At 35.6% G+C, this 18,479-nt stretch overlaps 1 protein-coding gene across 3 annotated transcripts in view; it reads right to left on the reverse strand.

Annotated features, from left to right (window-relative positions):
* The window catches only part of CNTNAP2 (contactin associated protein 2), a 1,137,498-nt gene that overhangs the window by 152,885 nt on the left and 966,134 nt on the right, over nt 1-18,479 (reverse strand). The window lies entirely within an intron of this gene.

Genomic DNA, 18,479 nt, shown 5'->3' on the forward strand with positions numbered 1-18,479 from the left:
GCATCAGTATATTTAATAACTGTGGGTGCATATTCCTTATTTGTTGATACCTTTTTTAATCATGTAAAATCCTAGCATCTGCAGTGGCCTGTGGCAAGGATTTCCATACTAAGTGACTATGGTGTAAGGGAATATTTGTGTCGCAGTTACCTCTACTGAGGCTCATGAAAAATCAAAAGATACTTTCAGAAAAAATACTCTTCATGTATTAGTTTGGGAAATTGCAACTTATCTTCATAAATTTAATCTGCACTTTGCACAATGTATAATTAAATTCATATACTACCTTTGAAACAGTTTCATAGTAGAAACAGTATTCTTTTACATTTTTTTTTTCCATATTAAAATAAAAATTGACAAGCTGCATTCTTCTAATCTGAAATTCTGCCAGTGAATTTGTTTTCATGTATTCACCCATCCTAAACAGAACCAAAAGGGCAGCATGACACTGAGTGATTTCCATTTCCTTTTGAAATTAGAATTCCAGAAACTTTTAGTATATTTTTTTATTCAAAACATATTAAGACCAATTGAAGAAAAGGATCCCAATATGTGATGGAATAGAGGATAGAATGCAAGGGACCAGCACAAAGCTGCATGTGGTAGGTTCGGACTGGACATTAGGAAAAAATTCTTTACCATGAGGATGGTCAAACACTAGAACAGGCTTCCTAGAGATGTGGTTGATGTTCCATGCCTGTCAGTGTTCAAGAAGCATTTGGGTAATGACCTTAGTAAAATACTTAACTCTTGGTTAGCCCTGAAGTGGTCAGGCAGTTGGCTGAGATGACTTTTGTAGGTCCCTTCCAACTGAACTATTCTATTATATTCTATTCACTCTTCTCATCTTCCTTTTGCTAGGCTAAACAAAGTTCTGTGCTCAGCAGAGCTAATAGAGCTGTCTCCAGATGTTTTATCTTTGATGCTTGATGAAATGAAAGTTGTTGCTACACTTTGTCTCTCCTTATGAAAACATGTCAGTCCTGAAGGTGATTTCTCACCTTATAGGCAAGGCAGAGAACAGGAGATTTAGCACAACAATATGAACTTTTTTTTTTTTTTTTTTTTTTCTTTTTCTTTTTCTTATTTAACTATGAGGCCCTTTTTGCCCTGAATACATCCAACTCTCTATCAGTATACATTTCTTTCAAGAAGTCAGGGGATGTTCTGTTACTACTGGTTTACTCTTCTGTAAAAATGAACTATACTGAGAAAAAAAAAAATAAAAGAAAAAGAAAAGAGAGAGATCATGAAGGAGTGGTGGAGATGAATGATGAATTGCTATGGACTGACTTCAACCCCCATTCCATATTCCCTTGCACTGCTCGGGGGGGAGGATGTAGAAGTGGGTGGATTGGGGCAGTGTTCTTTTACTTTGCTTTTAGTTCTCACTGCTCTAGTCTGTTAGTATTAGGCAATAAATTATATTAATCTCCCTACATTGAGTTTGTTTTGCCTGGGTGATTGTTGAGTGATCTCCCTGTCTTTATCTCAACCCTTGAGTCCTTTTCTGTTGTATATGCTCCCCCGCTTCCTTTGAGGAAGGAGAGAGCAGTTGTGATGGAGTTCAGCTGACTGTCAGGGTGAAAACACCACAGAGGGTGCAAAGAGGACAGAGCCAGGTTCTTTTCAGTGGTGTCCAGTGACAGGACAAGAGGCGATGTGCACAGAATGAAACACAGGAGGTTCCTTTTGAACATCAGGAAGTGCTTTACTGTGAGGGTATCGGAGCACTTGCACAGGTTGCCCTGAGAGGTTGTGTAGTCTCCTTCCTTGGAGGTCTTCAAAAACCACCTGGACATAATCCTGGGCAACCTGCTCTAAGTGGCTGTGCTTTAGTAAAATGACCTCCAGAGGTCCCTCCCAACCTAAATCATTCTGTGATTCTGCAATATTTATGACAAAAGATTTTAAACTGTTACTGAAGTAATAGAAGGCTTAAAATAGCATAAATAGGAGTAATTCAAAGTGCACTTAGTACATATATTTTAAAAGGAGGTTAGAGTTTAAATTGTACCTGTAGGTCAACTAACTAGCTTTGTCGGAGCATGTCTTTTCTATAAATTATAGGTGAAACTTCAGGATGCAGTATAACCACAGGGTTAAAACCACAAAATACCTCAATCAATACATATCAAAAAGTAAAGCTATTGGAAAGCCAACAATATCAGTTCTAGCTTTACACCTGGTAAACCTATTTAGAATAGTCTAAAACAACTTCTATTTAACTCTATCCAGATTAGTATAATAAATCAGTTTAATGCTGGATAATGGGGCTATTCATACCTATCTTTAATAAATGCATAGGCATAAGGAGTAGGATAGATAGTACTTTTTTTACAGGCAGCATAGAATCAACAGGGCTATGTTTTCATATGACATGCTGTACAAAATTATTAGATGACACAAATAAAAGAAACACAAGCAAACAAAAGTAATCAAACATGCTCAATTATCGATTTGTTTATACTGCCCTTTACATGAAATTCTTCCTCCATTTTATGGAACCAAGCAAAACCTAACATGTCTCCAAACTGCTAGTTTAGCTCAGCTTAACCTACACCAGGATCCTAGATGATCCCTGGATCCCCCTTCTTCTCTACCTCTTGAAACTTCCACAGGAGACCTAACACTCCAAAGAAAAGTAAAATTCTAAATACCTGAGAGTACAGAAATATAGACTTAGGTAGGCTAAACATTACAACTCACTTGCCTGCTCCCTGATCTCATCCATCAGTATGTAAATTGCATTTCCTATACAAGCCATCCCCATGTCCTGATACATAGTTGAATGTAATAGAAATATTCAGTAATCTGTATCACCTATATCTAAGATGGTAAGAATTATTATCATATTGAATAGCATCCTATAACATTAGTAATAATGCTGAAGTAATTTTTTTTGTGAAATAAGGCAGAACTTGCTGAATTTGATTATCAGTGATTTCTTTGGCACACAGTGTTAGTGAGCAGGCATTAAACCCCTTTCTTTTCTGCATGACTGTGGCCAGACTGGAAAGTGATTGGGTCAGGATGAAGAGAAAATCAAAGCAAAGAGGGAGGGGAAGCAGTCTGTGGTGCAAGTTGTCTTTTTTTTTTTTTTTTTTTTTTTTCCCTTTTTAATAGGTGGAGTGATTTCTTTCATAAAGGAACCAGGGCGGACCTGCTATGGGGGCAGAGCAACAAACCTCAGCGCCTCCTTTAGGATACAGTACAAAATTATGTCTAAGGATTCAGCACTTGTATGACCAGGAATGTGGTCACACTGGAAAACTTTCATGCATCATATTAGAAGCAGTCCTATGGCTCTGTGTGCAGGGAGGGCTACAACTGATAACCCTTTTGTGAACTAAATCTTCTTCATCTTATTTTCAGTCACTTGGGTTCTCTCTAAAGCAACCTCATAAATTACATCAGGCTTCCTAGTGCTTGGGATTTTTAAAACTGTGAATTCAACTTTTGGTTTGGTGATAAGTATTAGAAATCTTAACTTGAGCTTAATGATGTTTTTCATCAAGTAATGGCTATTTGAGTTCCCCTAGGAGCTCTTCTCTATATTTTCAAAGCTCATATCTCTTCTGGCTGCCTTCATGTCATGAACAGTGTTTTCTCTGTTCATTTACAGACTGCTGTGCAAAAAGCTGCCTCTGGAAATGGCTGGCATGCAGCATATAGTAGCCTACAAATGTGATAGAAAAAGATAACATTAAACCTTTTAAAAGCTACAGGAAGCCCTGCTATTTGTGTTTGCTCCTTGCAGAAACAATCTGATGCCTTGCAAATTAAGAAGTTAAATGTCTCCAATGCTACCAGACATTTCCTATCACCTATTTGGTTACCCTAACTGGGTACTTCCTGTTGCTCCAGTGTGTGTTACTAGGGGAAATATCACTTAGGAGGAGGCACAGAAGGGTGATAGGTAAGGGAAGGAGCTCCATAAAGAAAACATCATGTAAATCCTCTCTTTTACAGGGATGAACATGCTCATGTTTAGAGAACTTAGGGAGGAATTGGAAGGATTTGAGCCCACAAGAGGAACTTGTGGGCTGTGTGAGAGCTGTGTGCAGTGCAGACCCTTGTTGTGTCAGGGCACTGCCTGAAGGCTGGAGAACGCAGCATTGCAGGGGTTCTGCTTGCTAATCCCTTTGCCTGTTGCTAACCCCCAAGGATTGTCTATGCCCAAAAGCTCTATGAGAGCTCTCACTGTTCAATTTATTTCAGTATATGTGATAATTTAATTTCCCATCAAATATTGCAGGGAGTATGCGTATTTGTCCTATTGTGCTATTTCTATCCACAATGTGCGTTTATTCATTACCCACTCAGCTATTTGTCTTTAATTAGTTCCTCAGCTGAGTACTTCAAGCTGTGCAGTGCATGTCTGGAATGTTTCTTGTTTTACTAATTAATTTAATTTCAGGAAAATCCTTGATCATAGCTCAGTCACTATGAACTACTGACTCTTCATATGTAAATAAAAAGGAAGAGATGTGGAGGGCCGCAGGCTTGCTTTCTGTGATAAGTGATGATGTCTACTTGCGTCCCTCTTTTCAAGAGAGCAACTACAACTAGGACTGAGGGGAAAAGGCATGAGGTAGAAAAAAAATTACAGCATAAGCCATCATTTCTCTAAAGATTTCAAGGGAAAGGACTAGTCTAATCATTCTTCTTACCGTGCATATTTAATACAGACACCAGAATTCAGAATCTCTAGATCCCAGAAAAATAAATTTTATAGGTGGACTCTGAAAACATCTGAATATTATTTCTGAATAATTTTGATTCTGACATATTGAATTTACAGAGAAAAAAAAAAAAGTGTGGAAAATCATGGAGTAATTTCTCTCTCCTTGCACAGTGTTGCATAGAATAAGACATATAAATAGAGGCTGATACCCTTACATGTTCCTTTTCCTTTCAGCATCAAAAAGTATTTGTTGGAGTCAGAAGACTTTCTTGTTATGCCTTGATAAATCACATACACAATTTTCTATCTCTTTTGGACCTTTCTTTGTTTGGGATTTTGGTCATTTATTTTTTGATGTGGATGGAGATTCCTGGATCCCTAGTGGTATCTATGCTGCTAATTATAAAGGAATGGAAATGCTTGAGATTGACTTCAGGTAAATTCTAATTTTGGCCATGTAGAAGTAAAATGATTATATTTAGCATTTGAATAACCTGAATGGTATGAATGATTGTGATCAGATTTTTGTATTAAGAATGGAAATGGTACTTGGAAAGTCTACCAGGATGATTAGCAAAAGGAAAACATTTTACAAAAATGAATTAGAATAGTTTGGCTACATTAGTCTAGATAAACAAAATGTTGTGAGTAATCCAGATAGCACTTCATGAATTTATTTTGGAATTACTGATTAGGAAGTAAGATGTTTTTAAGAAAAAAATTAGTATAGGTACAAGACCAAAAGGGAATAGATTAGATATGAATACATGTTGATTGCAAATTAGAAGTTGTTTTCTACCTATCTAAGGAGCAACGCTCTGAAATACTTTTGCAAACAGGAGATTTACAAAATGGGATTTTGTTAAATTTATGGAAATGATTGTAGAATTATTGATGGAGAAATGAAATGCAGATCCTATGTATATCCTCAGGTCTCTGGTTTGCTAGAATGTCCAAGAGATGTTAAGGAGAGATTGGATTACTGTTTACAATGTATTCATAATGTATTTTTTCCAGATTACCGAGGACATTAAGGGATTATTTTTCCGTTGATATTTCCCTTCCTATAAACACTACAGATTTGTGATTGCTAGACACACAAATGAAGTGCTGTAGTACTCTGAATCATGTTAAAGTCTCTCAGCTGTTTGGCTATGTGTCCAACTCAAAGTTAGGTCAATTATATATTGGGAATAGGAAGGAATAGGAATAATCCACAAGATTAGATTGTTTTTGCCATTCTAGGATCACCTTGGGGTTTTTCTATATTTAACAGATTCTCCATTATATCAATAACCTTAGATACTGTTGAGGCCCTTTCTCCTGCTTTTGTTCAACTTAGGAATTTGACTTTTATATTTTATGATGGCTCTCAGCTTTGTGATAGGACAAGGAGAAACATTTTATGGCCTATGGTACAACACTTTGCATACCAGCTGTATTGACTCTGGAATTTTTATCTATCACCTGAATTCCTTTCAGTAAGAATCTGGAGAGACAAGTATGGCAATAGTGTTCACTTCATTCACTTAATATATTTGTGGAATTAAAAAAAAAAAAAAAAAAAAAAAAAAGAAGCTGTAGAAATCTGCCCCCCAAATCTTAGTTTAGGAGGAACTCTTGCTTAATCATTCTTCCCTTCATCAATGAATCACATTTCTCTGATCATACTGAGTCAAGAAGAAACACTCTTTCAAGCCATTTTCATTACAATTATAAGAATTTTTTATCTTTCATTTGAACTCTTATGGAATGGGCTTGTTAATCAGAGGTCAGATGTACTGGAAAGAAAGTGAATTGCTGCAGGAGAAATTGAGGAGCACTAGACAGTAAGAAACAGGTCTAACATTCATATTTCATAATCACAGGAAACCTTTCTTCAGGAAATTATCATTTCCTATATACTGTTAATTTAATATGGTTATTCTGCTCAGGTTCTCATGTTGTATTCATGAATACATGTATTCATGAATAAGAGAACTATCATATGCCAGGTATGCCTTTATTTTATTTTTATTTTATTTTATTTTTTTCTCAGCCATCTCCCCATGGGAGAGACAAGTGAAGTGGATTATTTTATTTTCCTATATATAGACTGAAGAACAAAGGACCAAAAGTACTTCTTGCATCTGGAAGAGGTGTTAGGGAATTTTTAAGTGATGTTTCATTCTCAACCACCTCAAGCCGGTCTCAGTGGCCTCTCTTTTAATAAGTATTATGTCTGTGCCACGGGAAAAAAAAAAAAAAACCACTGTCCTTCTCTAAACAGGCAACATCACATGGGAGTTTCAGACAGACACTCTAGAGACTGATGGTTAGGGCATCTAAAAACAAGTACCGAGACTTGACTCTGAGATAAGCCAGTTCATAGCGCAAGGATTAGCCAAGTAGTCCTTTTTCTATTCTAATCTATAAATAATAAATATAAAATTAATATAATAAATATAATAAACCTGTTTTATACTAGCTTCAGTTTTCTAAGTTTCATGTTCAAGTTTTCTACATTGCACTAATTCAAGCAAGAGATGGAGAAAGTATGAATAATTAAACTCAACGTATACCAACATTTTCGATTATAACAATCATTTTCATTAAATATCATAATCAAAGAACCTCAAATAGTCATAAAATATAGATTGATTTTGCCAGCTTATAGGTGAGGTTTCAAGTCTGATTTTGTGGCTGCAGCCCTTGAGAGTATTTATCTTAGGCTATCTGTTCTCCACATATGATTGTCTGTGCAAACATAAGACCACCTGGGTATGATAATTTATTTGTGGTGATGAACACCATATTAACAGATTTAAGTACCACCTGCATTTTTCAAGTATTTGTATTATTGCTGTGTGACCTGTGGTGACAATATGGGCAATACAAAGGCAATTCATGACTCCAGAATAGGTAGAGGAGATGAATCCCTTCACTAGTTGTAGGATTTATTCTTTCATGAATTAATCAAACTGTTCATCTTCTGGGATCCTGCCAACATTTACCGACAGGACAGGAGTATCATAATCAATAGCATTGACTGCTGCAGAGTTGCCTAGGGAGATGAGTAGTTTTTTTCCACCTACTGTGTCAATGCTGGGTGGGACATTAATTAAGATGAACTTGTAGTTGACCTCTCTGCTAACACCTCTCTGGCCTTACAGGGAAACAGATGACTTGATGGTTGTCAGTAGCTAGAGAGAACTGCCATATGGGGAAACCTTAGATGCAGGTTAGACTACTGTATGTTTGAAAGATGAAAATATTTTTTCCCTAAATGACACTGACAACAATGGTATCAACACCATTATCAAGATTGTCCTATACTACCCAGCACCAGGAAAGGTCTGATTTATAGACCTTTACTCACACACACACACACAAAATAAATAAATCAGCATGTGCCTGTTCATTCATTTTCCTGATTCAAATGGTATAATATATTTAACAAACATAAAGGGACTGAAGCAGGTGATGTATGAAGAGAGCCTGAGGGAACAGGATTTGCTTAGTCTGAGAAAGACTTGGAAGAGAGCTAATTGCTGCTTTCACTGCCTGATAGGTAGTTCCAGAGAAGAAAAATCCCATCTCTCCTCAGAGATGCAAATCAAACAATCGAGATGACAGTCACAGATTACGACAGAAAATTTCCACTGGATATAAGAAAAATATTTTCACTGTTAGAGCAGTTAAGTACTGGAACATGTTGCCCACAGAGACTGTAGAAACTATATCCTCAGAAATTTTCATAGAATGAATAGAAAAGTCCCTACACAAACTGATCTGGGTTAGAAGTTAGTCTTGCTTTGAGCAGGAGATCTTTATTAGATGACCTCAAGAAGTCCCTTCCAACTTCAGTTAACCTATGATTCTATGATTCTTTCAAAGCACTTTATGTTTCATGATCTTTAAGAATTTAATGTCTTGCTCTGGGTTGTGAGAAAGATATGAAGCAATTATCAACAGTAGAGAATATGTTGCTTTTATTCTGTTTCATCATCCTATAGTTTTTCTGACTGGAAGGTGGAATATTCTCTGCTTTTTGAATAATTGATTTATTGCTGTGTTAACTGCTTTGTTGTTCTTGGCTTTTGCACATCTTCTTTGAACAACTGGATCCTCCCTCACTCCCACTCCTGTGCCTTTGAACAACATGATCCATAATATACAAAAGACGGTGATTTTTTTTTTTTTTTTTTTTTTTTTAATCAACTAAGTGGTAAAAAGAGAAATAAGTAAAATAATGAAAGTCCAGACATTTTGATTATTTAACTGTTCAAGCAGATCATCTATTAAAGGAAAACCTCAATAAAACACATTTCATTCTTGTTGCCAGGGAAAGTTGTTATTTTTGCACAATCTGTTGAGCTAACAGTTTCATATGCTGGTTTCCATTCTTGTCAAATCCTGACTATTGCTTAAATGTCTTGATTTTCTTTGTTTGTATCCTGTATTGGCTGGATAGATATAAATATAGATTTTCTGAGATTGTAATAGATGCAATGCACTTTATGACAATAATATATTTATTTAGTAACTCACTGTCCTTCCAGGATCCCAAAGTTACTTCATAATATTATGGAGAACAGACAGATTAGTTATCTGAAATTTAATGTACACACAGAAAATAAGATAGAGTTCAAACATAGTAGTATATACAGAGACAAACTTCAGAATATGAATATTCTTATGAATATTCAGAATGGAGGGGTAAAATATCAGTTATTCACCTTTTAATTTGAGCTGTAGTGAAGATACTGAAAAAATGTTTACAAAAACTATAGTTTACAAAAGCTATAGCTCACAAGTCTCTGTCTTGAAAGTAATTACTTTCTGTTTAAAGAAAGGAAAGGAGTGTCCCTCCCATGAATCAAATCATAGAATATTCTGAGTTGGAAGGGACCCATAAGGATCATCAAGTTCAACTCCTTGCACTGCACAAGTCTACCCAGAAGTTTAGACCATGTGACTTAGTGCACAGTCCAAATGTTTCTTAAATTCATACAGGCTTGGTGCAGTGATTACTTCCCTGGGGAGCCCGTTCCAGTGTGCAACCACCCTCTCAGTAAAAAATCTCCTCCTGATATCTAGTCTGAAGTTCCCCTGCCTCAGCTTCACCCCATTCCCGTGGGTCCTATCACTGGTGTTTATGGAGAATAGGTCACCCGCCTCTCCACACCCCCTTGCAAGGAAGTTGTAGACCACGATGAGGTCCCCCCTCAGCCTCCTCTTCTCCAGGCTGAACAGGCCCAGTGACCTCAGCCGCTCTTCATACATCATCCCCTCCAGGCCCTTCACCATCTTCGTCACCCTCCTCTGGACACTCTCCAATGAATGTCCTTTTTGTACTGTGGTGCCCAGAACTGCACACAGTACTCAAGGTGAGGCCGCACCAGCACAGAGTAGAGCGGGACGATCACTTCACTTGCCCTACTAGTGATGCTGTGCCTGATGCACCCCAGGATACAGTTGGCCCTCCTGGCTGCCAGGGCACACTGCTGGCTCATATCCAACTTGCTGTCCACCACAAACCCCAGATTCCTCTCTGCAGGGCTGCATTCCAGCATCTTGTTTCCCAGTCTGTATGTACGGCCAGGGTTGCCTCGTCGCAGGTGCAGGACCCGACACTTGCATTTGTTAAACTTCATGCTGTTGGTGATCAACCAGTTCTCATTTGTTTCATTTAATTGTGTATTTTTTAACAAAACTTTTTCATTGTTACAAAACACTAAAGCTTTTGAAAGTTCTGAAATAAATTGATTTTTTTTTTTTTTTTTTAAAAAACTGTTCATGAAATATAAGTACTTTCAGCTGATTTTTTTTTTGGGAAAGATTTACCCAGTTTTGGACATTTAAAAAGTCTTTTTAATTCAACACCTATTTATATATGAAATAGAATTAAAGAGTGACTTATTGAAAATCAAGCTCAAAATGATGTCCTAGTATCAATCGGCATTGGACTTCATAATAACATGTTCAGTTTCAGATAACTTCATATGTTTTTCAGTGTTGGTATGGCAAGTGTTTCTGAGATTTTCTCTCCTTTTGGGGTGGGAACTTAACAGACTTATTGCAAAAATACCTTTTCTAGCATGTTTTTGGAAGCATCTTTGCTTTCTTGAAAGCTATCCTACCAACTATAGGTCAAGTCTGCCTGCCTGCATATGAAATAAGAAGGTACAGTAAAAGTTCATAACAATAAATTGCCATAGCAAACCTAAAATAAATAGTATATGTGTGAATGGGATGTAGAAACATGAACTCTTTTCTTGGGCTAAAAATTGTCTTACAGCGACTTTAGTTCCTCAATTTTAAAAAGCAGAACTATTTACAATCATAAGGTGAAAGCTTCCATCTAGAGGATTTCATGAAACCAAGGGTAAATAATAGCATACAGATATAGCATTCATGTTGGAAATTGGTTAATGAAAGTAAAGACTGAATGGATTTTGAACACATAAGTCACTATTGCTACTCTTTCCATAACTGTATCTGTGAAGGCTGTTCTATTGAAAAAAGTTGCTCTTCTCAATCTGATCAAATCACTTGTGCAGAAGATTCTGCACAAATGAGAGTTGAAATACGGGCATATAAAAATGTTAGAATTTGCTACTTAATACTATGAAGCTAAAAGCTTTAGGATTCCGAAAGCTTGACTAAGATTTTCCAAGTACAGATTGTTGTAAGGTCTTAAGAGTAAATGGATAGAACTGATTTGAATTCCTTTGATGAGAAGAAAGATACAGTTTTATAAAGTAAAGGATTTCTTTCACTTCATTTAATTCTACCTGAACGGATTAAAACTTAAAACCTTGACTAAAATAATCAATATTTTCCCTTCCCTTCCTTTCCACTTTCCATAAGTCTTGTATTAAGACATAATTAGATCTAACATGTTTCCCTAGTAGAGAGACCATTGATGCCACTTTACAAAGCACTGAGGGTCCTCATTTTCTTCATTATTAGTTTCTTTTGTGGTTGGGTGTTTCTTAGTGTTACTGAGTTGCTTTCTGTTTTGTGGTAGATGCTAGGTGCTGTGAAGTTAGAAGAGATCCTTTATAACTGGTCTCCTGCCACACACTTTTCTATGTTTAAATGGGACTGAATTTGCATACTGACACGTGGTGATGAAAGAGACTGACCTTACTCTACTTCACCTTCAATCATTTTTTGCCTTTTTTTTCTCTTTCTGCTTTTTAAATGTCAGTCAGTACTGCAGATTCCTGCAGGCCAAAAGTATTAAAGCGAGAAAAAGTTTCACCTAAAAAATGAGCATACATATTTTTCTCCATTTTAAACCTCATTTCTGAGATTATTTAGGTTTATGAGGTGAAATTTAAAGGTGACTATAAATTTATGCATGTAATTGACAGGATTCCAGTAACTTCTCATTCCCCAAGGTTCTCTTAGTTCCTTATTGCTTTACTGACATCTCCTTCTCATCACATCTCTCTGCACTTGGGAAACTATTTCATCATATCATTTTCAGATTTCGTACCCTGTACAGTTTCTTTTCTTATTTTGCTGTATGTAAGTGGTAAGATATTAATATGCATTACAGTCATATAGATAGTAAAATGTTGGAAATTATAATTAAAGCATAACTTTAACAGGATTTGAATTTAATATGAACAGCTACTGTATGTCATATATCAGACTAATGAGTCTTTGCTTAAATTCCCTAGGAATTTAGAGATAATACTTTACGTGAAATGCTTCAGATACTACTTTTTGTATTAAAGAAGATAAAATTAACCTGTAATATAATCATAACGATGATGCAAATTTGACTAAAATTAGCTCTTAATTGCAATGAATTCTATATATCTGAAACATAAAGCTCCTACATCCTCTATGGAGATTCACAACTTTTTTTTGTTTATGGTCAGTTGGAGAATTGAACATGGGTGTTGACTGCCATACATTCTCATAACTTCACCAAATACATAAAGAGAATAAAATTTATTAGGGCCTTGAAATTCAAACAAACTGCCTTCTGTAGATTATACCAACATACATATTTACAAAGGACTGAATGCTTGGGAGATTAATTAATAGTAGGCAGGTCTATTCCTAACTTATACCAGGTAAAATGTGTCTGCCACTGTCTGGTTTAAATTTCATGACAACTATGGGAAGTGTGGAGATGTAAATTGTGCAATTGATTCCTTGTACCTAAATTCAATATATGTATAAAAAAATATGTGTATTAAAATATATATGTATAAAAAAAATGTAACTTGCATTCTAAAAGACAGTAGAGAGCGTACAAAAAGTAACTGCCAGGAAAATATGCAGTAAAGGAATAAATATATATCCACTAAAAATAAATATCCGGGGCATACCCCTTTCAGAGCTTTAGGGACAGCAATGTAAATTTTACTCATAATGAAAATACACACTAAATGACAGTGTAATCTCTCATACTTTCATCCATCACCAGGTGTGGGCAAAAGTGGTGTAAGTTTTGCTTTTAATCAAACATTCAGACTCTACTAGATATTGCCAAAGCTTGAAAAGGTTTAAAAAAGAAGGGATTAAGCTGCATCAAGAGTCAATGCCTGCCATTAAAAGGTTCTCTCTTTTCTAACAAGATCAGTCTCATATAAAGTTTTTTTTTTTTTTTTTTTTTTTTTTTTTTTTGTCTGTTTTACGTTATTGACTAGTTGACTTTTGACTTGAGGATTACTGACTGTATATGGCAGTGGTTTTTCCAGTTTGCCAGTTTACTTTTCCTTTATTGTCTTGCAGTATTTGTAGGCATCCTGCTGCTTCAGGTAGACAAAAAAGACATGTCAAAAAAAAGGATGATGATTAAATTTTATGTGATCTGTATTTCTTCCTTCTATGTAAAATGCATAGTGCTCAAGGGGAGGGTTTGCTCTCAGAAAAGCAAATAACAGAATAAAACTCGACAGTGAATGGGATACATTAGAGAATATAACATATGACCCATGAGTCAATGTGATTTATGATAAATTGTGTCACATCACAAGTATTTATTCAATGAATACACTTTAATGCAAAGTTTCTACTGAAAGAGAGCTTTATGGACAAATTATAAGCCTCAGAAAACAAAGTTTTATGGTGAAAATGTTGTCAGCTTATAGTCAGTGCATGAAGACAGTGATAATGAATTTTAAGTATTATTTTTGTATGTAGAAAGAACTCTCAGTGACACTTACAGTGCTGTAGAGACTAATTCCTCCCAATTTTCTAAGCCAAAATTCCTCCCATTATACAAATACAAAGGAATGTGAGCAAAGTATCTAGAATAATTGACTCAGATTATCTCAAAGAAGGGAATATATATTTTTTTTTGTATTTAAATAACTCCAGATGTACAAATTCAAATACTATCAACCCCCCCAAAACATCAAGATAATTCCAAGATACATTAGGTCTCCTCATTTTGGTACTGTCCACCAAGGACTATATAAGGTAGATCTTATCTTGCTGAAAATGTACATAACAGTGTTATCAATTTAGCTTGCATATTTCTGACTCATGACATCAAAGAATTCTTTCTGAATATAATTATAGTGTGTCTGAGAGTTTGTTGCAAGTAAAAACGGATGACAAAACTATCATCCCAAATGCCAGCATTTGGACCACTTTGCTTCCTAGGAAGGTTATGAGAATATGTGTAAGAGAAATCACCAGAGGAAATACTCTTTCCACATATGAAGAATAATCACAACAATTTGATTAACTGAACTGGATAATACCTATCCAAATCATGAGTGGACAGTTACTTATTTTATCACCTTCAACAAATTCAACTGAAAAATCCAATAACTCTGAATTAATTTTATTATTATTATTATTATCTAGGCTGTTTTCATTGAAAAACAAAACAAAACAAAAAACACAACACTCACTTCTCCTTTCTGCTGGTAGAATCAGAATGACTGTGACATACAGTGAGAACACTATTGTAGTGTTCTTTGGATGTATTTGTATCCCACCTGAACTACACTATGAACAGTCCAGTGCAACAAATAAATAAATACATGATAGGGTAAATAGCTGAGGAAATTAAGCAGACAAATTTTTATGATTATTAAATACAGCTACAGTTACTGGGAAAAAACAGTTAAATTCTTAAATAGATCAACTGTTGACCTATATTTACGATACTTATTACAGCTGATTGGGAAGTCATAAAAAGTTAATAAAAATAAATGTATATACATATATGTAGCAATAAAAGCAAAATATGGGGATATACAGAAAAGTGTAGAGATTTTGATTAGTTTTCAAACCCAAGTAACAGAAGTAACTAACACCTCAAATGTGAATTGCTTAAATTTCAGTTATTTAATGTCATCATGCTTCCAGTGTAATCATTGCTTCAACAGTTTCAAAAGTAATTGTTGTATTTTTGTATAAAAGATGATCTGTAAGCACTCAGACTTTTTTAAAATCATTGATATTAATTTTCATATGATAACATTTTCACTTCTAGAAACCTGTAATACAAATCACTGTGTTACTGTAACCTTGTATAAGGTACAGTAGGAATAATTATCTTCTGAAATTACAGCTGGCTCTTTTACCTAATTTTTATTTTATTTATTACTTATTTATTTTCTGGGATACTCTCCAGCTTACCTTACCTATGTATGTAATAATAATACCACTGCTGTCCTGATTATGTCAACACATTGCATATACTATTAGAGAATTGGCCTTGTTCATAGGTTTAACATGTTCCTGTAAACTGCAAGCTGATAGTAAGGCAGTGTTATTTTCTCCTGGAAATTAGGTGTTACCATAGAAAAAAAAGTTCAAGATGTTGAAAGAACACACGTGAAGAAAAAGAGATGACAACAAATTATTAGGTCATCCTTGTTAAATAGATTCTTTCTGCTAATAATTTGTTTCTGTTTAGCACTTACTTCAGAGATATTCTATGACAAAGAGCTACTCTGTTTGACCCCACATAAAGAATGCAATGATAAAAAACAATATAAAATTGCTGGAAAAAAAAAAAAAAAGTTTTCAATTTTTTTCAACACGTCAGACTCAGCTGAAACTAGCTGGAATAGATATCCTGCCCTTAGGACAATATAAGGTTAGTTCATTAGTGTTCTGGGAAACCTATTTTCAGTTTGGAATATAATGAAAATGGGCTTGGCATATAAACTAACTAAGTTTATTTTTCATGACAAAAACAGTTCTGAATCAAGAAACTGAATATGTGGTATATAGGAAGTATTTTATTGAAGGAATACAAAAGACACATTGCCAAAGCATATAAGTAATGACCCTGGCAGTAGCTGTCTTTTTTAGATATCTATAGGGTGGTTTTAACACAAACCCATAGTCACTAACAATGGGTTTTAGCACAAAACCATAGTCACCAAAAATACCTATGCTCAAACCACCATCTGATTAATTAAGCCAACTCTATTAGAATGCTCCAACAGGAAATAAAAGAGTAAAACCAAAAGCAAAAAGTTTTTTTTTTTTTTTGCTTTTTGCAAAAAAGCAAAAAAAAGTGCTTTTTGCAAAAGCACTTTTGCAAAAGCACTTTTTGCTTCTAAAGTGCTTTTTTGCAAAAGCACTTTAGAAGTGAAAGAAACAAAGTATCAAATCACAAAAGGAGTAATGAAAAGCAATACTCAAAATCAATGAATAAGAGCTCAAAGTATGTTTCCCTAGACAACACACATGAGCAGTCAAATGAACATAGACACAAACAAAATCAATGCACTTATATAATAATCAAGTTTTGATTAGTTCTTGGATTTCTGTCATCTGTCAAGGAGACATTTTTTTCTGTCACTGCAGATCCTATATGAACAGTGCTGTTACTGGACTTAATGAAACCTTGGCTTACAGAGAACCATAGTCAATGCAGCTGCTTCTTCCCATTTTGAAGATGGAGATGGAAAAAAATGTAAATCTGAGATGAGTAAAAAACATCTTCCCCTTAAATTTTGTTTTTGCTATGGCAGAAATGAGACAAAAGGAAAACTGACTAAAAGAGAAAGGCAAATCCAGAGCAGAAGAGCTAGCTTGTTTTCCTCTGGGCTTAGAAAGAGTACACTCAAATTAAAATGCTTGGAGGTGTTTGAGTAAAGTAGACACTTAGCAGGCTATAAATATAGGAGATTTGAGAATGCCAGTATTTCATAAGTGGACTGAAAAGAAACTATTGAAAGATACCAAAAGTCTTGAAAAGGTACCAAAAGTCACAAAATTAATTTGGATTCAGTCTGATTATTGATGAAATCACAGAATCACAGAATAGTCTAGGTTGGAAGAGACCTCCAAGATCACTGACTCCAACCTCTGACCTAACTCTAACAAATCTATCTAAACCATATCCCTAAGCTCTACATCTAAACGTCTTTTAAAGACCTCCAGGGATGGTGACTCAATCACTTCCCTGGGCAGCCTATTCCAGTGATTAACAACCCGTTCAGTAAAGAAGCTCTTCCTAATACCCAACCTAAACCTCCCCTGGCGCAACTTTAGCCCATTCCCCCTTGTCCTGTCACCAGGCACGTGGGAGAATAGACCAACTCCCACCTCGCTACAGCCTCCTTTCAGGTACCTGTAGAGTGCAATAAGGTCGCCCCTGAGCCTCCTCTTTTCCAGGCTAAACAGTCCCAGCTCCCTCAACCGCTCCTCATAAGACTTGTTCTCCAGACCCTTCACCAGCTTCGTAGCCCTTATCTGGACTCGCTCAAGCACCTCCATGTCCTTCTTGTAGAGAGGGGCCCAAAACTGAATGCAGTCCTCGAGGTGCAGCCTCACCAGAGCCAAGTACAGGGGGACAATCACTTCCCTGGACCTGCTGTCTCAATAGTAATAGCCCCAAACTTTATAAACTAAGCTCTTCCAGTAATCGCTAGATCCATTTTTTGCAGCCTTGAGCTACCACCTCAGGCTGAACTTAGACAAAGAAAACCCAGCAATACTAGTGTTCTTGTCTAAGTGGAGAGGGCTTGTAGTGCCTCCTCGCATTACAGTGGAGTAACATAAACAGATGGGGAGAGTTTTTCTAGGACTGATTGGGACAAAGACAATGTAGTGGGACTGAGGAGTCTAGGTGTTATTACTTAAGTATTAGTACAACTGAAATAAGTCTGTCAAGGGATTTTTATCAAAGTTTCAAAGATACTTGAAGAATAAAGCTGATTACTTAGTGGTTCTACAATGGCCCTTTTTATCTATGTATTGCACAGGAAGCATTCACTCAAGAAAAACAAAATGTTACCCTAATCCAATATTGCTATGGAGTCTAAGGACTGGGAAATTCTAAGTTACTCAGATACGCATTTTTATTGTTTCCATTTTTATTCCAGCTCAGTTTAGAGGAATTTAAGAAACTGTCAGGGCAATTCTGTAGGTATGAGGCCCTTTTTTCCTGACTACTTTTTAGGACACAGGTAGTGTATTTTGAAGTGTAGTCAGTTATGAAAAATAGTTCCGTAACACAAAGATAGATAATGATGTATGGCTAAGTTTTCTGATTTTATTTCCAAGAATAGCCACAGTCCAAATTTGCCCAGAACAACCTTAATCATGTCATAAATCAGGGAATAGAAAAATGAAATAATCATTTGAGGGACAAAAATAAAATCCATATTTCTGAAGGAAGAATATCAATCTAGTATTTTTTTTTTGCAGTAGGAGGAAAATTATAATTCAGCAATAAGTGCATTACATTTCTAAAGGTTCTTGGTTTGTTTAAGACAAATGGCACTGAGATGAATGTAGGCCAGTCAATAGTGTAAGAACGATTAAATGGTGTAACCACAGTTGTTTAATTAATTCCTTAAAAAAAAAA

Source organism: Oxyura jamaicensis, chromosome 2 (assembly GCF_011077185.1).
Source record: "Oxyura jamaicensis isolate SHBP4307 breed ruddy duck chromosome 2, BPBGC_Ojam_1.0, whole genome shotgun sequence".
NCBI lineage: Eukaryota > Metazoa > Chordata > Aves > Anseriformes > Anatidae > Oxyura > Oxyura jamaicensis.